Raw genomic sequence first — 20,331 nt, 5'->3', positions numbered from 1 at the left:
ACGACTCAAGCGCACAATACCATCAAAACAATTTGAGCTGCATGTGACGTACTCCATCCAAGAGTGACCGTCATACTTCTGCTCCATTCCATGCATTGTTGACTTCTCTTCACAAGGCGGGAGCTCAAATGCAATGTACCCATCGTAAACTTTGGGCAGTTCTTCAACTTTAACAATCTTTGTAGCACTTTGCATAGCGACATGCAAGCTACTATTTAAGGGCAGTTGTTTAATCATATCAATGACACTGTGAGTTTTTGGTGTTTCAGTAGGAATGAACTCAACAGAAGTAGGAGTCTCAATATCAATAAAAATCTTATAGAATTGATGTATTTCTACATCAAGAAGAAATCCTTCTTCACCAGTGGAGAGTAGAACAGTCTCAAACTTTAATTGTTCATGGCTAAGTGACAAAGGCTTAAGTGACAAAGGCACCCCTTCTAAGTCAAAATACTCCTCAAGAAGATTTAGCTTGATTTCCACAAACCTGCTCTGAAAATCAACACTTAATTTCTGTCTTGGAGAAGGACCATAGATGGTGATGAATCTACTCATGGTTGATATGGGCAGAAACAGGCAAAAACCGGTAGGTGACAGGTGATTGCAGATACAGGCAAGTGATTGCAGAAACAGGTAGGTGATTGTAGAAATAGACTGGTGATATGTCAAAACGGGACGATAGTAAAAACAGTGCGTTGAACCAACTGAAGGGGAATTCTAGTGAAACCGTCATGAATGCACCTCTATTTTATGAATGATCACATAATTTTAAAAATTTGATGCACTAAATCTTGTCATCATAAAAATAATGCTAAACAAAAGAAGGCTACGGACTAGATCTCTCTCTCTCTCTCTCTCTCTCTCTCTCTCTCTCTCTCTCTCTCTCTCTCTCTCTCTCTCTCTCTCTCTCTCTCTCTAGTTCTCCATCTCTCACTCTAGAAAAGGCCTGCCCATAAAGGTGGACTATTCCCAACAAAGGGAGGAGAGAGAAAAGAGAGTGGGAAATCTTCACATAATGAAATTATAGAGGGACTAATATTAATTTGAATACCTTATATAAATTAGAGCCTTGAAAAACACTCAAAAAATAACAATCTAAATGTGGTACGCCTGCTTAGAACATTCTCATTGCGAGGCCCTCTCTCAAGAGCAGAGCGAAGCTGAACAAATCGAAAAAAACGGCAAAGCCTCAGAGGTACATATCTCTTCTCCACTTCATGCTCAAAAAAACACCTCAAAAGCAGGCTGCGCCGGCATGCCCTTCTTTTGGGGTGTTTTTTGACATTTTGTTTTCCTTTTGGGTTGCGCATCTGCAAGTTCAGTTTTCAGTCGATTCAAGCTTCAGATTTTCAGTTTGTATTGCAGAAATTTTCAGTCGATGCAAGTTCAGTTTTCAGTCGATTCAAGAGACAACGTTTGGTTCAGATTTTTCAAATTTGTATTGCAGAAATTTGGCCTGATGCTATACTCTGAGAGAGAGAGAGAGAGAGAGAGAGAGAGAGAGAGAGAGAGAGAGAGAGAGAGAGAGAGAGAGAGAGAGAGAGAGAGAGAGAGAGAGAGAGAGAGAGATGCACAGTTAGTAACCCCGGGCTTGGAAGATCGTTTGTTTGTAGATCGTTTGCACATCGTTTATTGTAGGTTGATCACTTATTTGCTCAGGAATGGTGAGACTTGGCTCGTTATGCTTTTCTTTAAGAGTGAATGTGGGCTACGGACAGGCAGAAGCCGTGGCAGAGGACATCTTCCATAGTGACAATGAGTTCCATGAATGAGAAGACCTTTTTGTTCAATACCTAAGCAGGGACTTGGTGTATGGGTGAGAAGATTTTGAAAATGGAAAATCAGGGCAGGTCATATCAAACTGGACAAAATATAATTGTTTTTTATTGTCTGTTGACGATGTTTTTCTGGATTGGGAGGGTTTTAGGTGGGAAGTTGGTGTGATCAAGAATGGGGGGCAAATTTTAGATTTTGGATTGTCTGTTCGAACTTTGCACCTCCTGATCAATCAGATCCTGTTTTGAGTGATCATCATTTGTCTCTCTATTGATAGAGATATATTGTAGGCATTGTAAGGCGACCTAATGTTGGATGAAGGTAAACAATTTTTGAAAACCCAGATTAGGCATATGAGTAATTCCTGAGATTGTTGTTGTTTCTGCTTTTATTAGGCAAAGTGAGGATGCAGGTGTAAGAGGAATCGGGTAAGAGGAAGGCCCTTGAAGACCTGGGCTATTTCATTGTGGGCAATGTGGGCGACCAGTGGAGTGATCTTTCGGGATACTTGATGGGGAGCAAATACGCACTTATTTCCATGTACTCTCTTTAGCACATACGCACAGATTGTTAATACAAACATTAATCTATAAGGGTGGGTCTACTACAGGACAGCCTAATTGAAATGGTAGCTCCATTCATGTGAGTGTTTTGGCCTGCATAATGTGTATTAGCCTCATGTGAGTGTCTTGGCCTGCATAATGTGTATTAGCTTCATGTGAGTGTTTTGGCCTCATGTGAGTGTTTTGGCCCGCATAATGTCTTGGCCTGCATAATGTGTATTAGCCTGCAAAATGCAAAAAAAACACCTCAAAAGCAAGGCGCGCCGGCGCGGCCTGCTTTTGGGGTGTTTTTTTGCATTTTGTTTTCTTATACAGGCTGTTTTTTTGACCGAGGTGAGAGGTTGTTCAGGTGCATTTGCTTAGTGGAATTTCCTCCGCACAGATTGTCAGGCACTTGCTAGGAAAGACTGCTGCTCTCACGATTGCATTCTGGACAATCGGCCTTGAATTCCTCCTCCCAAGGCCTTTCCATAAAGCATCATGTGTTGGGTTTGAATTTTGGAGGACTGCCCCCAAAATACTATCAAAGAGTGGATGCAGAATTTTCAAGCGGAGCAAGTCATGGGAGTTGTGTTTGATGGTATATGTGCCATTCACCCCATTCTCACAATACACGACAAGTTCTCCAAGATCCTTACATTTTGAAAGATCCTTATCTGAGCTTCCCCATATCACATCATGCCTACTGAGGTCCTCAATTTGCGACAACCTACCAAAGTAAATTCACTCAACTCTCTCAACCCAGAAAGTGTGAGTTCCTCAAAGCCTTCTGAATTCTCAAAGCCTTTCAAGCTCTCTGAATTCTCAAAGCCTTTCAAGCTTTCTGAATTCTCAAAGCCTTTCAAGCTCTGCACCTTCCTACAGCCAACAACATGCAAGACACGGAGGCTAGGAAGAGACCCTGGCCCAATTATTTCCACCATATTGTGGCAGAGGCACAGATTGAGGGTTGTCAGGCTTCCAAACCTAGTTTTCAGATTCACTCTCTCTAGACTCTCACACAATAGGACATCAAGGTGTTGTAGCGTGCGCGCCGATGAGGAAAGATCTGGAATCTCTGTAGCAGTGTGCAAGTAATGTAGCTGCAAACTTACAACGCTGGCAGACAAAAAGCCCAATTGTCCTTGCTTGAAAAAGGAGGACTGCATCCAACCATGAAGTCTTTCCCTTCCAATAAATACCTCCCATTCCTTTCCTTGCGTCTCCATATTTCACATGATGTGTCTGGCTAAAAATATTTTTGACCTGTATACACCCCTATGAGATAACGATGCTTTCTCTGAAACATCCCTGAAAAGGAATTGTTCAAGTTGGGAACGCAACCCAAATTGAACGCTTCCAGGTGGGGTTCAATAACCTTCAGATCTCGAATTTGAGGCCATAGATCCAGCCTCGTGAAGCCCCTGTTCTGCAACTGGAAAACCTGCAGGCTTCTCATTTGGCTTGCTATGAGCCCCACTTCCAAATATCGAGGTTGTCTTATCAAGGATCCAATCGCTCTCTTCATAAAGGAGGTTGTCTGATAGAAGATCCAATCGCCCTGTCTAACGATGGGTTGCAAAAGATGCGGCACCTGCAACTCCCATGACTTGCTCAGCTTGAAAATACTCTCCTAGCATTGGAGGGACCCTTTACAGAATCATCCTCCAACCGCTCCCCTGTTCGACCTCGTTTTGACTCTCCCTCTCGTCCATGATCTCCTCGTCATGTACATTGCAGTGTTCAAAACATTGCTGCTAGTTAGCGGTTTTCGTATCATTTGTATCAGATTTTAGCTGACTGGCCTCAAGATTTTAGCTGACTGCAAGATTTTAGTGGCTTCTCGTCCATGTTTTTATTGATGACTCAGATTTTAGTTGACTGGCCTCAAGATTTTAGTTGACTGGCTTCAAGATTTAAGCTGGCTTCCGGTTGCTTGCTCATGATATCTTGAATCATTTCACATAGCAGAGTTACTTTCATCTACCTTTACTTAATTATGCAGAATCTAATGGACAATGAAATGCTTTCCAGCTGCTGGTGTATTTAGCATCCTAAAGTTTTAGCATCTCAGCGGCATTCAATTGAAAGCCAAGTGTTGCCTGCAGATGTTCATTTCTATAATAATAAAAGTATAATAAAAACTATAATATATTAGATTATATTGGTGATCATGTCATATAATTTCTGTCTGTTTGAAATGCAATAGCTTGTTAACTGCATGAATAAATGCCAGTATAAATGGCCTGCAAATTGCAAAAAAACACCCCAAAAGCAGGGCGCGTCGGCACGGCCTACTTTTAGGGTGTTTTTTTCAATTTGTTTTTTTTCAATTTGAGATGCTTTTTTTAACAAAGACTTTTTTACTTGTGTCTCTTTGCAGTGCTTCGGCTGTTGCTGGGGGTCGTAAGCGATTGAGGAAAACGAGAGGTTCATCTCAACTTAATGTAGACTCAATGCAACAGGAGAGTCAAGATGACACTTCATTGCAAAATGATGTTGAGGAAGAGATTGAGAGCCAAAATTTGGATGCTTCAGGGGTTGTTCCACTTGATGAAAGGATTGCTCAACAAGAGGCAAGTATGATGATTGTCCCTTATGTTGTTAGGCCAGAGGTACAATCTGTAGAGCAATCCAATGAAGAGAACAAGATTTACATGCACATGGGAGAGGACATTCTTCAAAAAACAAGGATGTTCAGCTGTCACCATTGTCCACCCATTCCTCTTTGTAGACTCATTCCTTATGCAAGGGTTAGGGGTCTTCGTGATGATCTTTCGGGCTTGAAAATAGCATTTGCTAGAGAGGGTTATGTGGCAGAGAAAGGAGCATTTATTGTGTCGATTTGGACAAGGGACAAAGAAGTTTCAATTGTGGATGAAGCAATACAGAGAGATTGGGATCCTATTTGGCATGAGGTTAACAAAGAGTTTGAAGATGACCTCATTCTTAAACCGGAACTTCAGAAACTAATGGGTCACATGTTCTATGTTTGGGAAGGCAACCACCGTACAGTGGCATGGACAACTGCTATTAAAGAATGCTTCAAAGAAACAAAAGTGAAGCATTGTCGTGTGCTTTGTACTATTATTGACCCTACCAGGGTTAGTGAGATTGCCCTTCTTACCAGTTTACAGAGGATGAACTAGTGAGTCCCCTTCTTCCTCTTTTTAGTTATTATAGTTCTCAAGTTTAAATATGTTTATGTGAATTTATCTTGCTTATGAACATGTAGTCTGAATACACATGCCTTGGTGACCACAACCTTGAGGGATGAACTAGTAAATTGTGCAAATATTTGTTCTGCTGATCATGGGGAGTACCTCAAAGAACTACCCGAGAGAGATAGAATGTTGATTGCACGTATCAAAAAGAAGAGTACCAAAGGTGCTGATCTGTGGTATCCTCTCACACGTAGATATCTCGGGAAGCTAGTTTTTAATGTAAGTTTTATGTAGTATATATTTCTAACATGAATTTAGTATTCCTTAATGTAAGCTTGTCACAATGGATTTGACTCCTTCCCTTATTTTTCTAGGTGCAAATAAGTAAAGCATTAAACAAGAAGGTTGAAGATGCAAGACTGAAAATGTCAGATGAAGAGCTTCGATTGTTTGAAGAGAAGGAGAATGAGGAGTTGGCTTCAAGATATGGTGATAGGATTGGAAAGGTGAGTCTTTCTCAATGAACAAATGTGTGTGTATTTACTTTGTTTAGATAAATTATTGAATTCACTAAGTTAATTTTAGATCCTTAATATTGTCGATCCCAAGCATGGAGATACTTGGCGTTCAAAGGTATGGTCTCTCAAATGGGGGCCCGAAAGCTTTGCAACGCTTGAGAAATTGAATTTATTGGCTTTATGTGATGTTCAAATGTAGTCAAAAATCTTTTGGTTGACTTTGTTGGAGGCAAACAAAGCCACAAGATCTATGTATGGTCTTGCACGAGGGGATCATCTTTATAGACAGTGAGTTCCTAACAATTTTTTATGATCGTATACATTGCATGGTTTATAGGCTGACAAAAATAATACATGAAATTATGTTTTCTTCTTAAAGTTGGCTTAGAAGAGAAGTTGTGCTTGAGAAGATATACCATAAAGCTAAGGAGGTGCTGGTCGATTTTATGGATGTGTCGGGAGGTGTGATTGTGCCTCTTGATCTCTCTCTATTTGACTACTATGAAGAGGTGAAGATAGAGATGAGGACACATTTGTTTCCTCTTGAGGTTCGAGGAGAGCCAAAGGAGAAAAAGAGCAATGATAAACCTGTCAAGAAAGAGGATATGATATTGAAAGCCTCTATGAGGCTACTTTTTAGGTGAAGATGTGTGAATGAATTTACTTGATAGTTACTTTAATTTCATAACAAAGATAAAATCATGTTTTTGATAATTGTTTCATTGTCCATGGTAGGTACTTTGTCTGCTTGCAAGAAAAAGGTCATGTGCCAAGTATTCCAGTAAGGGCAAAGCAATGGATTTTGACCCTAAATGAAGAGACTTGTATGTACCCACGTGCTATGCATCAATGTACACGATGGGAGCTTGACAATTGTCCATGGTGGATAGATCTTGAAGGAGGTCATGTATTGAATAGAGAGAAGGAGCTCTATTCACAAATATTAACCATGGTTCCAAAAGAAGTGGACCAAAGAAAGAGTATGATAATTTGAAATTTTGTATAAGTGATATATTGAATCATGTATTATGTCTTGTAATTTGCCTTGTTTTTTTTAAATGTAAATATGATTTGTTGGTATTCAATAATGTTTTGTTCTTTATTCTAATTTTGTGTAGATAAACAAAAAGAGAAGCATGTTGAGAAACAAAGGATTGATGTTGAAAGCCAAAAGTCCTTTGATATTTCTCATCATATGGAGGACTTGGAAACAGAGGATTGCACTCAAGGTTTGAATTCCAAGATCCACATCTATTTTGATTCTTTAGTAAATATTTTAATAGTGTTTATATACACATGCACTCACACACATACATACCTACTTACTTGTGTACGTATACATACATATATAAATGTCTCTGTATGCATGTAAGTACTTATATGTGTGTATATATATATATATATATATATATATATATATATATATATATATATATATATATATCATGTTTCTCCATACATTAGTCTATGTGTGTATGTCTCTCAAGTATCCACGTGATGTCTTTGCATTTATGTGTGCAAGTGTGCACACATACACAAAGACTCTCTCTCTCTCTCTCTCTCTCTCTCTCTCTCTCTCTCTCTCTCTCTCTCTCTCTCTCTCTCTATCTATCTATCTATCTATCTATCTATCTTTCTCTCTCTCTATTCTCTTATCCGTATGTGTTTTGAGAGGAAAACCTTATTGATATCATGCTCTTGTGATCCTGAAGGGAATTCTCTTAAAGGTCAAAAGAGTCTTTCCAAAAGGACTACACAATTTATTTATCTTGCAGCGCATTCTTTGGGATACACACCTCATGTTGAGAATCCCAAAAGCATTGTAGTGGTTGGTGATTATATCATCATTGGGAAGGATTTTGCGGGAGGAAGAAAAAATGATACCTTCTATAGTGTGCACGAGTTCTTCAAGCAAAATAAGCCTTCAGAGGTTAATTATACAAAGAGGGGAAAAGCTGTGGATTGGGCAGCTGATTTCATTTTCCTTGACTTGCCATTTGGAGGCACTCAAGGTGGTGACGATCCTTGTCCCACCTCGGATTTTGTTTCTAAGGACCATGTGCACTATGGGATTGCTTTGGCAGACTTGGGATGGTTATTGGTGATGGCCTCTATGGCAGGTATTTGTTAAAGTTAATAGTTGTTAACATTTATGTTTATTTTGGCTTCTACTTATTGAAACTTTTCTAAGACGGTGCAACTATATTATAGGTGATTCCACAATTGGGTGGATTGAGCGCTATGTTCGCGTTTACGATTTGGAGATAGTGAGACTAGTGGTTGTCATTCACCATTCTACATATGGATACAAGGAGATTGGTGATATTCGCACAGATGTGAGTATAGTGATGATTATATTACGTTCAAATGCTCAAAACTACATGAGTTTCTTAAATTAAGGTTTAATTGGATATTATTATCTTTTGTTGCTAGTGTTCTACGTCAATGCTTTTTATGGTTCGACGCTGAGCTACAGATCCTCCTATTTTCATTGCAGAGAGTACACCCCTCTTTGAGTCCTTTGGCATGCATCCTTTAGATACCCTCGCCTATCATTATCTTCCGGATGATTTGCGTGCTTTGGATCCCGTCGGGTGGCAGTGGCGTGGGGGACTAGAGAGGAGTCATACATTTTTAGCATGCTTTCTATACCTGTATTGTCGTCGAGGTGGTGTGTGCATTGAGATGGGATGTGGTATTGCACCTATTCTTAAGACATGCATGCACACTGGTAGAGTATGTGCATCTATCGATGTGGATACATTCTTGATGACCACGTATGTAGAGCCTCTCCTTTTGGCTTACATGCAACAGAGCAGCCATGACGATGTTAGTAGGCCGCAGGCAGATGATGAGGTGGATCCACTTGCAGGTTTCAATCCATATGACTAGTGAGGCCTTTGTCTCTTGAGACTATTACTATTATGGACGTCTTCAAAGTGTGGTTTGTTTTTATGTGATGTTTGGTTTGTATTGCCATGTTTAATTATGCTCTTGTTTTGTTGCAGAGTGACATTTATGTAAAACTCATTGGTTTTGGAACATAGTTGCTTCGGTTATGTTATGTTCTTGGATGTTATGTTGTTCATATGTTAATCTTCTCCCTTTGTATGGATTTTTTTTTATAGAAATTTATTGCCAGCTCTAGGTAAATACTAGTATTTCAATATATGCTTATGTGATGTTTGGCTTCTATTTCCATATTTGGATATGCTTTTGTTTTATCATGGTTGGTGACAATATATGGAATACTCACAATTTAAGGAAACACATTTTACATTGGAAATGTTATGTATTAGATGTTATATTTGAATATGTTAATTATTTTCCTTTGTATGGATTTCTTGATATGTATTAAGATCTCATTTGTTCCTTCCATGCAAAGTCAATTGCCCGTGTACGCCGAAGCAATGGCAAAGAGCATGTGTAGAGACAAATGATTCGACATGGAACGGGAAGAGCGCCGCTCCATTCGAAACCTTTACATTGATGATGAATGTGAATCATTGTAAATTACTGTGACATTTTGTTTCATTGATCGTACATGAAATCCTTATTTTCAACTATAATCTGTTATGTCTTTTTTATAACAAAAATTTAGTATCCAAGAGTCTTCCATTTAAATGTATATTGTTATTGTTGCAATCTTGCATTCTCTCTCTCACACACTCTCTCTCTCTAGACATGAGATTAGGGTATATAAATAAACAATTGATTTAGGTATTCCATTCGTATTGATCAATGCAGTATGTATCCTCTTGTAGGTAAAGTTCTCTATGTCCTTTTCAAGTAACAAAATCCATTCTTGTCAATATGTATTCGAGAACGGAATAGGAGCATGTATTGAAGTGACTAAGACCACCTTGTCTAATAGGAGTACCCTTCTAAGGAGTACCCTTCTGCCAAGACCTACTCGGAAACTAGGATCACTCGAAAAACCTCGCTCGGAGAACGGTAACACTCCCATTTGATGGGATTTGATAGTCTTTTTGATAGGTATAAAACGAGTTTGTTTACTGAACCTGTCTACTATCGTCCATGTTCCCAATTCCCATGGATAGACTTAGGCAATCCAAAGATAAAATCCATGGATATGCTCTCCCATGGTGAATTAGGGATTGGCAAAGTTTGAAGCAATCCAGGTTGCTTCCCTCTATCAAACTTTGTCTTTTGGCATACCACACATTTAGAAACATACTCTTGTATGTTTGCTTTCATGGTAGGCCAATAGAAATATGTTTCAATCCCTTTTAGGGTAGACTGAATCACTCTATGCCCTGCATAAGGAGGAGCACGAGATTCATACATTACTTTCTCACGTAGTGAGCTAGTAACGCATAGTCTATTTCCATAGAGAAGATAACCATCTTGTAAAGTAAATGGTTCCTCTTTCTTCCTAATGCAAGGGCTGAAATCACATCTCTAAAATCGGGATCAATAGCATACTCATCTATCATAGAAGATAGATCATTGTGAGTTGCTATGGAAACCACATTCACTCTCGGCCGTCTTGAGAGTGCATCGGCTACTTGATTATGCTTGCCAGCAATGTGAGCAATATGAAGATGGAATTGCGAAACAAAATTTGCCCACCTCATTTGTTTTGTCGAAGATCTTGGTTTGCGTTATGAAGTACTTAAGACTTTGGTGATCCGTTCTCAGAATGAATGGAGTTCCCAATAAATAGTGCTTCCATGAATCTAAGGCATGTAGAACTGCGAGGAGTTCCGCCTAGAGCTTGCTCAACTGGGTCGAGCCTTTGACTTTCATAGGCTATGGCGTGCCCTTATTGGAGCAAAACAACTCCAAGTCAATCGCCACAAGATTCACATTGAACCTCAAATTGCTTTGAGAGATCTGGTAGTGTAAGCGCAGGTTGAGAGATAAGATTTTTAAAAGCATTGTTCTCCTTGGCAGACCATGTATACCTAACGTTTTTCTTTTTTAGGTCATGTAAGGGTCCTGCAATTTGTGAGAACTTTTCTATGAAGCGTCTATAGTATGCACACATACCTATAAAGCTTCTTAGTTCATGAAGATTCCTTGGTTGAGGTCATCCTTTTATTACCTCTAATTTTGATGGATCCATTTGGATGCCATCTTGAGTATTAATGTGACCTAAATACTAAATCTCTTGGAAGAAAAATTCACTTTTCTTTAGATTAACATAAAGTTTATTCTCTCTTAGAACTTGAAATATTACCAGGAGGTGTTGCTCTTGTTCGTCTAATGAATTAGAGTAGATGATGATATCATCAAAGAACGCTCCAGTAAAGGTTCGGTGAGGCCTAAGTAACTTCTCCATCAAGCGGTTGAATGTGGTTGGTGCATTGGTCAAGCCAAAAGGCATGACAATATATTCGTAAAGACCAAACGTAGTGCGAAATGCGGTCTTTACAATGTCTTGATCAACTATCCTTATTTGATGATATCCACTTTTTAGGTCAATCCTACTGAAGTAGGTGGACCCTTGTAGCTAATCAAATAGGTCTTCTACCCGTGGAACGGGAAACCTAATTCTAATAGTGATCCTATTTAGTGCTCTATAGTCGACACACATACGATATGTGCTGTCTTTCTTTTGCACTAATAGCACAGGAGAACAAAATGGAGATGAGCTAGGCCTAACCATGCCCTTCTCAACTAACTCTTGCACTTGCCGCATAATCTCCTCTTGTTGAGCTTGAGAAACTCTATAAGGAGGTTTATAAGGCGGTGAACTTCCTGGAAGAAGTTCAATTGCATGGTCATCATTGCCTCGTTTAGGAGGTAGTTCACAAGGGATGTCGTCAATAAAGACATCTTGAAACCCCTTGAGAAAATTGGATAACTCTAATTCCTTGTGAGTGTGTATATTTTCTTTTGCTAAAACATTAGGTTCATTTTGAGAATCTTTAACAAAAATCATTTACACGGAAATAGAGCTCTTTGTTGACTTATTGAAAGCTTGCGTATGTACAATGGGTATGGTGTTACCCATTTGCTTAGCATCTATGTACATATCTTTTCCCTGAACCTAAAGTAGATTTTCCTTTTAGGGAATTTAACATTGGCAGCCATGCGGAAACCATGGTGCCCCTAGGATTACATCCTCATGCTTGAGAGGAGAGATAAAGAAGTCCTCTTTGTCCACATAGCACCTTGAAAGCACCATCTGCGGTAGGACATCTCTCATCTTGTAAGCTTGTATGCCTAGCTTGGTGGCCAACTCTGTGGATATGAATTTGTGAGTAGAACCAAGGTCAAAGAGGATAAAAGCATCATGTTCTCTTACCTTTCCCCAAGCATGGCATAGAGGAGATCCTTTGTGGTGAGTTTCCTCCTCTTGGATTTCGCCCAAGGTAGCTCTAGGAGGTTCATGGCGGGTGTTCTTTTGGGGACAAGCGCGGTACGCATGCCCTTGCTCACCGCACTTGAAACAACGGTTATCCTTGCAATAACGTTCAAGCTCTTGAGGGGAGAGTTTGTTTTTGCCTTTGTAAACTCCCTTCTTCTTAGCTTTGTTGGAATTTCCCTTAGGAGACTTTTGGACATTGTCCTTCCCCTTAGGCTCATTGGAACCCTTGTTTTCTGTGGGCTTAAAATTTCTTTTAGCCCCTGTTTGGAAATTGATTCGAGAAGCCACCATAGTATGGTGTATGTCATAAAATCTAATATCTAACCAACCCAAATGATTTTATCATATTAAACTAATCATTTAATGTGGGATAATAAACGGGAACAAGGGTTAGAATATAGACATGTGCTTCTAGACCTATCTCAACACGGGACTAAAAGAAGAGATGGTTGCATCTCAATAGGGGTCCAAAAGGAGATGGTCTATCAAAGAGCAATGTGAAATAAGTGCTTCTAGACTTACCTCAATAGGGGACCGATAGGAGAGATGGTTACATCTCAATAGGGGTCCAAAAGGAGGTAGTCTATCAAAGAGCAATGTGCATCTAATGGAGCTTAAAAGACCTTAGGGTTAGCTTCATTAAAGACCTCCAATGGTTAGTGTTAAAAGTCCTTTGACCTTAGGCAAACTAGGAATGAGCTTGAGGTGGCAACCCAACCTAAGTTTGAGGTGCTTGTCGTGCTTGATGACTAAGCTGCTTGAGGTGCTTGTCGTGCTTGATGACTAAGGTGCTTGAGGTCCTTGTCATGATTGATGACTAAGGTGCTTGAAGTGCTTGCCATGCTTAATGAGAAAGGTGCTTGAGAAGCTTCCCATGCATGAGGGGTAAGGTCCTTGAGTCAAAAAGAGACCCACAAACTTAATGAGGAAGGTGCTTAAGAAGCTTCCCATGCATGAGCGGTAAGGTGCTTGAGTCAAAAAGAGACCCTACAAACTTAATGAGACGAAGGTGCTTGAGAAGCTTCCTATGCATGGGGGGTAAGGTGCTTGAGTCAAAAAGAGACCCTACAAACTTAATGAGGAAAGTGCTTGAGAAGCTTCCTATGCATGAAAGTCCCAAACTTAGGGGAATCTTTGACTTAACCTTCCACTCACCCAAAGGGCACCCCTTTTCTCAAAGGGCACATGGGACACATGTCAGACTCTCCCTAAGCTTAACCACATGGTGTGCTTGAATGCTATTGGTTCAGCTAAAGAGGGTTCCAATGAGCTTCTAGTTCCATCCAACAAATATCTAGATATTTTCAAGCTCTCTCTCTATAAGGGGTAAGGAGGACACTTGTCCAAAGACTACCCATGTACTTGAATGCGTGCTACATGTGATTGGCTGGGGAGAAGGGTCCAATGAGCTTGAAACATGTGTAAAAGCTACAACTCGCCCCAAGCAAGCAAGGGGGGTGCTGGGGGATATACACCACACACACACACACACACATACACACTCATTTTGTGGATTCATTCTCACTTGGTGAAAGTTGAGGAACTCCACCTCCTTCTCCGCTTGTGAGAAGTAAGAGCCTACACCAACACTCTTGGCTATGGAATGCAAATCCAACCAAGAGCCATGCTTCAATGCTTAAGCTTGCCATCTTCTCCATCTTCACACTATGATGTTATGTGTGCTAGCAAGAAGAGTAATGATAAGTGAGGAACTATTTCTTGCTCCTATGGAATGTTTCTTCTTCCTCTTCCCTATCCTCATTCCCCGCTAGCTCTCTCCACCTTCAAAGGTGTTTGAGGCCTTGGGACTGAGGCTTGGGATAGTTAATGCTTTCTACAAAGTTTATGTTATGCTTGTGATACATGAAGCTTTCCATCTTCATTGCATCACCTAGGTCACAAGGAACACAAAGATTGTATTGTACCAAGTCTCTCTTGATGGGATAAACTATAATACAAATGTCTATTGTAGGGGGGACTGACTTCGTATGAATCCGGTCCTCAACTATTGTCATGTTCTCTAAACTCTCTCTCTCTCTCTTGCAAAAGTATTGTTCATGCCAACTAACTAAGTACCATGTTTATGTTGCTACCATCAATTAAGTTCACCCGCTATGCTCACAAAGTAATCTCACAAAAGTGCTTTACCTAATTTTCTAATTCCGCTACTCTCAAAGTTCATAGGCCATTTCCATTACATTGGTATCAGAGCATTTGGCTTCTCTTTTCTTGCTTAAGAAGAGAGGTCCTTAAGTAGCCTATTAATGGTTGTTTTTGTTAATTATATTAGGGTAAGTGGGACTGGGATCTATTATCGGTTTTGTTGAGTCCACTATGTCGGACATGGTGCACACCTCGGAAGCTTTGGCCTTAATAATGGAGTCTTTTTAGACTTGCCTACGGCTTTACAATTATTGAGCCATAAGAAGTCCGAAAGGAGCTATCTCTCGGCAACTTCGCTATGTTAGACTCACTCCACTACTCTCTATAATCAACCAATTTGAGTCGTGGGTGTAGATACTTAAGTGCCTATTCTCAAAGACTAAGAGCGGTAGTAACTAAGGTTTTGAATTGCCAAAGCATACACTAAGTAAACACATAAGTTTAATAAACATGGCTAACAATAACCAAGAGAGTAGAATGAACATTGACAACTTTGATTTTTCACAAGAAGTGTTATTGATGATGCCCCTATGTTTGTTAATTATCTTGTTACTAGGTTGCAACAAGCTATGGGCAACACCGCTTTGCAAGACGAAATTACTCAACAACCTCATGCTTATGGGATTTCCTTTCCTCTCCAAGAGGAGAGACAGCTTAGGAGGCCTCTTTATGAGACCCCAAAAGAAGACTCTCTCCCATACGAGAGGAGGAATCCAAAGAACAAGAAAGTAATGAATCCCTAAGTTCCTCCAAAGATGTGGCTCCACGAAGACGGCATACTAAATGATCACCAACTCCTCCCAAGAGGAAACGGTTAACCCATAGTCCTTCTCCTCGTCACTCCGAAAGGGAAGGGAGGAAACAAAGGAAGAAAAGGGCAAGAAACAGGTCACCCTCTTCTCCTTCTTCTTCACCTTCCTCCTCTACCGATGAAAGCTATGGTTATTCTCCTAGAGAATACAAGAGGGGAAGACATCGCAAATCTTACCCTGCATGGCGAAGGTCACAAAAGCTCAATAAGTTCAAAGAGGGAGGAAAGAGTATCTCTTCTCTCACCTATGATGACACCTTTGGTGCTTCTGACAAATTATTGGCCTTCATCCAACAATTTGATGCGTCCTTTGGAGATGATGGCTTCACGGAGTCCTCCAAGCTATGCCATGTAGCTATGCACTTCCAAAAATCGGCTCGTCAATGGTGGGCTAGCCTTCATGGCAATGGCAAAGCCCCAAAGACATGGAAAACTCTACGAGCTTCCATCATGAAGCAATTCCTTGCAAGTGATGCAAAGGACAAAGTGCTTACCAAATGGTAAAGTTTAAAGCGTCTCTCTCATGAGTCTATCCACAAATATACGAACAAGTTTTGGGATTTACATCTCAAGGCCACTATTTTTCAAAAGATAGACTTTGCGGAGCAAAAGCAACAATTCTGTGCGAGATTACGCAAAGAGATGGCCGAGAATGTTAACTCTCAAACGGCATGGTTCTATCACCAAAGTAATCCACCACACCATGGTTGCTTCGCGCATCAATTTCCAACAAGGGGCTAGACAGAATGTCAAGCCCATGGAAAATAAAGACAAAAGTGATGCCAAGGGAAAAACCAATGCCCAAAATTCTTACCAAGGCTATTCCAACAACAACACAATCGGTCCAAGGAGAAGGGAGTTTACAAAGGTAAATATAAACTCTCTCCTAAAGAGCTAGAATCTTTTCATAAGGACCACAAATTTTTCAAGTGTGGGGAGCAAGGCCATGGTTATCGTCCTTGCCCCAAGAGAATTGCCCACAATGAGACTCCTAGAGCCTATATGTTTGAAGCTCCAAAAGAGGATGCTCATTGCCAAGGATTTCTCCTTTCCTATGCTTGGGGAAAGATGCAAGAGCATGATGCCTTTACTTTGTTTGACCCTGTTTCAACTCACAACTTCATATCCACGGAGTTGACCACCAAGCTAGGCATACAAGCCCACAAGATGGGAGATACATCGAAATCTGATGGAGCTATCAAGGGACAAGACCTCTCAATTACTCCCTTAATTGGAAAATTGAGGCTTCATGTCCAAAAGCCATGTGGACAAAAAGGATTTCTTCATCTCCCCTCTCAAACATGAGGATGTTATCGTTGGGGCACCATGGTTTAACTGCATGGATTTCAATATGAAGTTCTTTGAAAGGAGAATCTACTTCACCTACAGGGAAAAGAGCATGTACATAGATGTTTATGAGTTGGGGAACACCATATCCCTGCAATAAAGGGAATCAAGAGGAATTAGAGTTGTTTAATTTCCTAAATGGATTCCAAGATGTTTTCAATGATGACATGCCTAGTGAGCTACCTCTAAAATGAGGGATGATGACCATGATGACATGCCTAGTGAGCTACCTCTAAAATGAGGGATGATGACCATGCAATTGAGCTCCTACCAAGAAGCTCACCACTTAACAAGCCTCCTTATCAAGTTTCAAAATCTCAACAAGAGGAGATCATGAGGCAAGTGCATGAATCGATGGAAAAAGGGATGGTGAGGTCTAGCTCCTCTCCATTTTGTTCACCATTGCTTTTAGTGCAAAAGAAAGACGACACTTATCACATGTGTGTCGACTATAGAGCACTAAATAAGATCACTATCAAAAATAGATTTCCCGTGCCGCGGGTAGAAGATTTATTTGATAATTTACAAGTTTTGGCATGACAAATGCTCCAAACGGATTCAAACTCATGATAGACAAAAATCTTCAGGCCATTCAAATTCTCTTGAGGAGTACAAGCGACACTGCCAGGTAATCTTTCAAGTTGTGAGAGAGAATAAGTATCAAAAGAAAAGTGAATTTTTCCTACAAGAGATTTAATATTTAGGTCACCTTATCTCTAAAGATGGCACCCGTATGGATCCAACAAAGTTAGAGATAATAAAAGGATGGCCTAATCCAAGGAATCTACAAGAGGTACGAAGCTTCATAGGTATGTGTGCATATTATAGATGCTTCATAGAAAAAATTCTCGCTAATAGTAGGCCCATTACATGACTTAACAAAAAAAGAACGTTAAGTATTCATGGACTACAAAAGTGCAAGAAGCTTTTGAGAAGCTTATCTCTCAATGTGTGCTCACACTACTAGATCTCTCAAAGCCATTTGAGGTCCAATGTAATGCTTGTAGTAATTGCCATGGAGCTATTTTGCTTTAAGAAAGGCATGCCATAGCATATGTGAGTCAAAGACTCAACTTCGATAAGTGAGTATTGGGCAAATACGAAAAAGAGCTCTTAGCTATTCTATATGCCCTAAACACGTGGAAACGCTATCTCTTGGGGACTCCATTCATCCTACAAATGGATCACAAAGCCTCAAGAACTTCATGACGCAAACCAAGCTCTCCGACAAAACATCAAGTGTTGGATTCTCAAGAAGTTTCTTTTTGATGCATCGGTGACACCAGTTCTTCTTTATGGAGTTGAAGTGTGGGGCGGGAGCATCTCAAAGTCTCCTTGGAAAGAGTTTGAGAATGTCCAAAATCATTTTCTTACAAATTTTCTCCAAGTTAAGACACAAACACCATATACACTCCTACTTCTTGAGTCGGGATTTCTTCCAATTGAGGTTATGGGCATGGGAAGGGTTGTGGAGTACATGATAAAGATGCGTCAAAACCCCTCACATCGACTTCCTACAATTGCATGGGAAGCAAGCAAAAAAAGTTCAAAAGATGCATAAAAGCAAGATCTTGAGCACGGGATGGATGCAAGACATAAAGAAGTGGTCTGGGAGATGGGATGCATTACACTTGCTACATGATGCTTCAATTGACTCCCAAGTGAATGAAGCTTTTCTACAACACCAATGTATTACAGCTTGGGAGAAATCCGGTGGGTCATGCTTCATACATTACACCACCCATATTGCCCCCAACTACAAAACCATGTTCTTTGTTGAAAGAGGAAACCGTACTCACACTTACATGCTTGATCCTATCCCCTTGTCGACGATACGCGCTATCGCAGCCACTCGGCTTAGCTCCCATTTCCTTCAATGCGAGACAGGGCATTGGGGAAATGGAGAAGAGTCAAATCGATTGTGCACATTATGCTCACTGCAAATTCGACTACTAGAGTACTCAGCTTTTGGTCACATCCGAACTTGCTTCTCTCACATTTTCAGCCATGACTAGACTTACCCACTATCCTCTCCTAGCCACACTATGGTCTCTCTATTGCGACTCTCATCACCACAATTTTGGAGCATCGAGACTCACTCATCAGCCACACACATACTACATCACATGTAGCTTTGGTCCCATAGGTCATATTTGATCTCCGAGGCCGATAATAAAATCTCTCTCTCTCTCTCTCTCTCTCTCTCTCTCTCTCTCTCTCTCTCTCTCTCTCTCTCTCTCTCTCCAAGTGACATACTTGAGCTGCATCTAGAGCTAGCTCATGGATAGCCCAACTTTGTCATAATCAGGCAAGAACTCTCTTCGGTTAAACATACTCAATGTTCGAGTTTTTTTAGTGTCATGTGTATGCACATACATACATGCACTCACTGCAGTAACTGGCAAATTGAAGAAGGAGGGACAGCACCACGGGTGCCTAATGTTCAACAACTTTTTGAGCACTTTAAGAAAGGGTATAGAAGTGTCTCTTTATAGTTATTTTTAAATTTTTCAAATATAAACAAAGTTTTAAAAAATATCAATATTGGTCTTAAAAAAAGCTCTTTAAATATAAAATTAAATATATGTTCAAAAATCAAATTTCATTAAATGAAAATACCTCCACCAAAATTGACCTTTTGTTGTTATGTTCACTTAAAATGATAGATTTACTTTATGGAAAGTAAGTCTTTTGACTTTCCATTGCCAAAAGTCTTTTCATTTCCTCTAATGTTACCTTCACTTTTGCATTATAAATCTTCTTACCCTTCACTTTTCCATTTTAGATGAGAAGTTTTGTAAGAGTTCTTTGAAGTGAACCATTGTAACCAATGAATGACACTTGGATGCCTTCTCCTTCCTTGAAAATTTTGAGCTCCATTATATATAGTATAGATATAGACGACACTTGGATGCCTTCTCCTTCCTTGAAATTTTTAAGCTCCATTTTATATAGTATAGATGACACCTGGATGCCTTCTCCTTCCTTGAAAATTTTAAGCTCCATTATATATAGTATAGAAGTTACCCACAAGGTCCTCTTCTAAAGTAAAGAAGATTCCCTATATTTACTCAAGCATCCTTTGATTCCTCCCCTTCCTCAACCTTATAATCTTCTCTTATTCTAGACTCCCCGGCCAAGGAAGAAGCGCTCGTACTTGCCACAAATTTCTCCATACCTAAAGCTTAGTTTATAGGTACGATTTTGAAACCATTCTTTCATTCTTTCAAGGGGGAATCTACAAAGATGTGAATGGCTTAAGACAAGCAAAAGGAGTTGGAGGGGTTTCACGTAAAGCAAAAAAAACGGGTCAAGAAAAACAAAGCCGACGGACAGGAGAGGGGAGGTGGCAACACCATCGGGGCATCAACTGCCAGGAGCATGACGATTTTTGAACCATTTGTTGGACGGTGCTTTGGCTTGAATAGAAGGCGAAAGAGAGAAAAAGGGGTGCGTGGCGCCAAGGAATAGGAGTGAGAGCTGGTAAGTGTGGAGTGGATAGGGGATAAAGGAAACAATATACACACATGTGTATCCATCATAAGTTGTGGCAAATGGCAGCAAGCGAGCATGACTGCAAGTGCAGGGATGACGTCCAAGGTAGCGCCTGAGGGGGAGAGTGGATGGATGAGGACATAGGAGTTAGGGGACAATAGTTGAGATAATTTTTTTA

The 20,331-nt window shown here is 40.2% G+C and overlaps 2 pseudogenes; one reads left to right on the top strand and one right to left on the bottom strand.

Annotated features, from left to right (window-relative positions):
• Positions 1-2,755: 2,755 nt before the first annotated feature.
• LOC147436222 (uncharacterized) lies at positions 2,756-3,547 on the bottom strand (annotated as a pseudogene).
• Positions 3,548-4,774: 1,227 nt separating this feature from the next.
• On the top strand, positions 4,775-9,522 carry LOC147436221 (uncharacterized; annotated as a pseudogene).
• Positions 9,523-20,331: the final 10,809 nt, after the last annotated feature.

Source organism: Adiantum capillus-veneris, chromosome 18 (assembly GCF_014529385.1).
Source record: "Adiantum capillus-veneris isolate H3 chromosome 18, ASM1452938v2, whole genome shotgun sequence".
NCBI classification, from domain to species: Eukaryota; Viridiplantae; Streptophyta; class Polypodiopsida; order Polypodiales; family Pteridaceae; genus Adiantum; species Adiantum capillus-veneris.
Note: the sequence above shows the minus strand (reverse complement) of the source record. Positions and strands in the feature narration are given on the sequence as shown.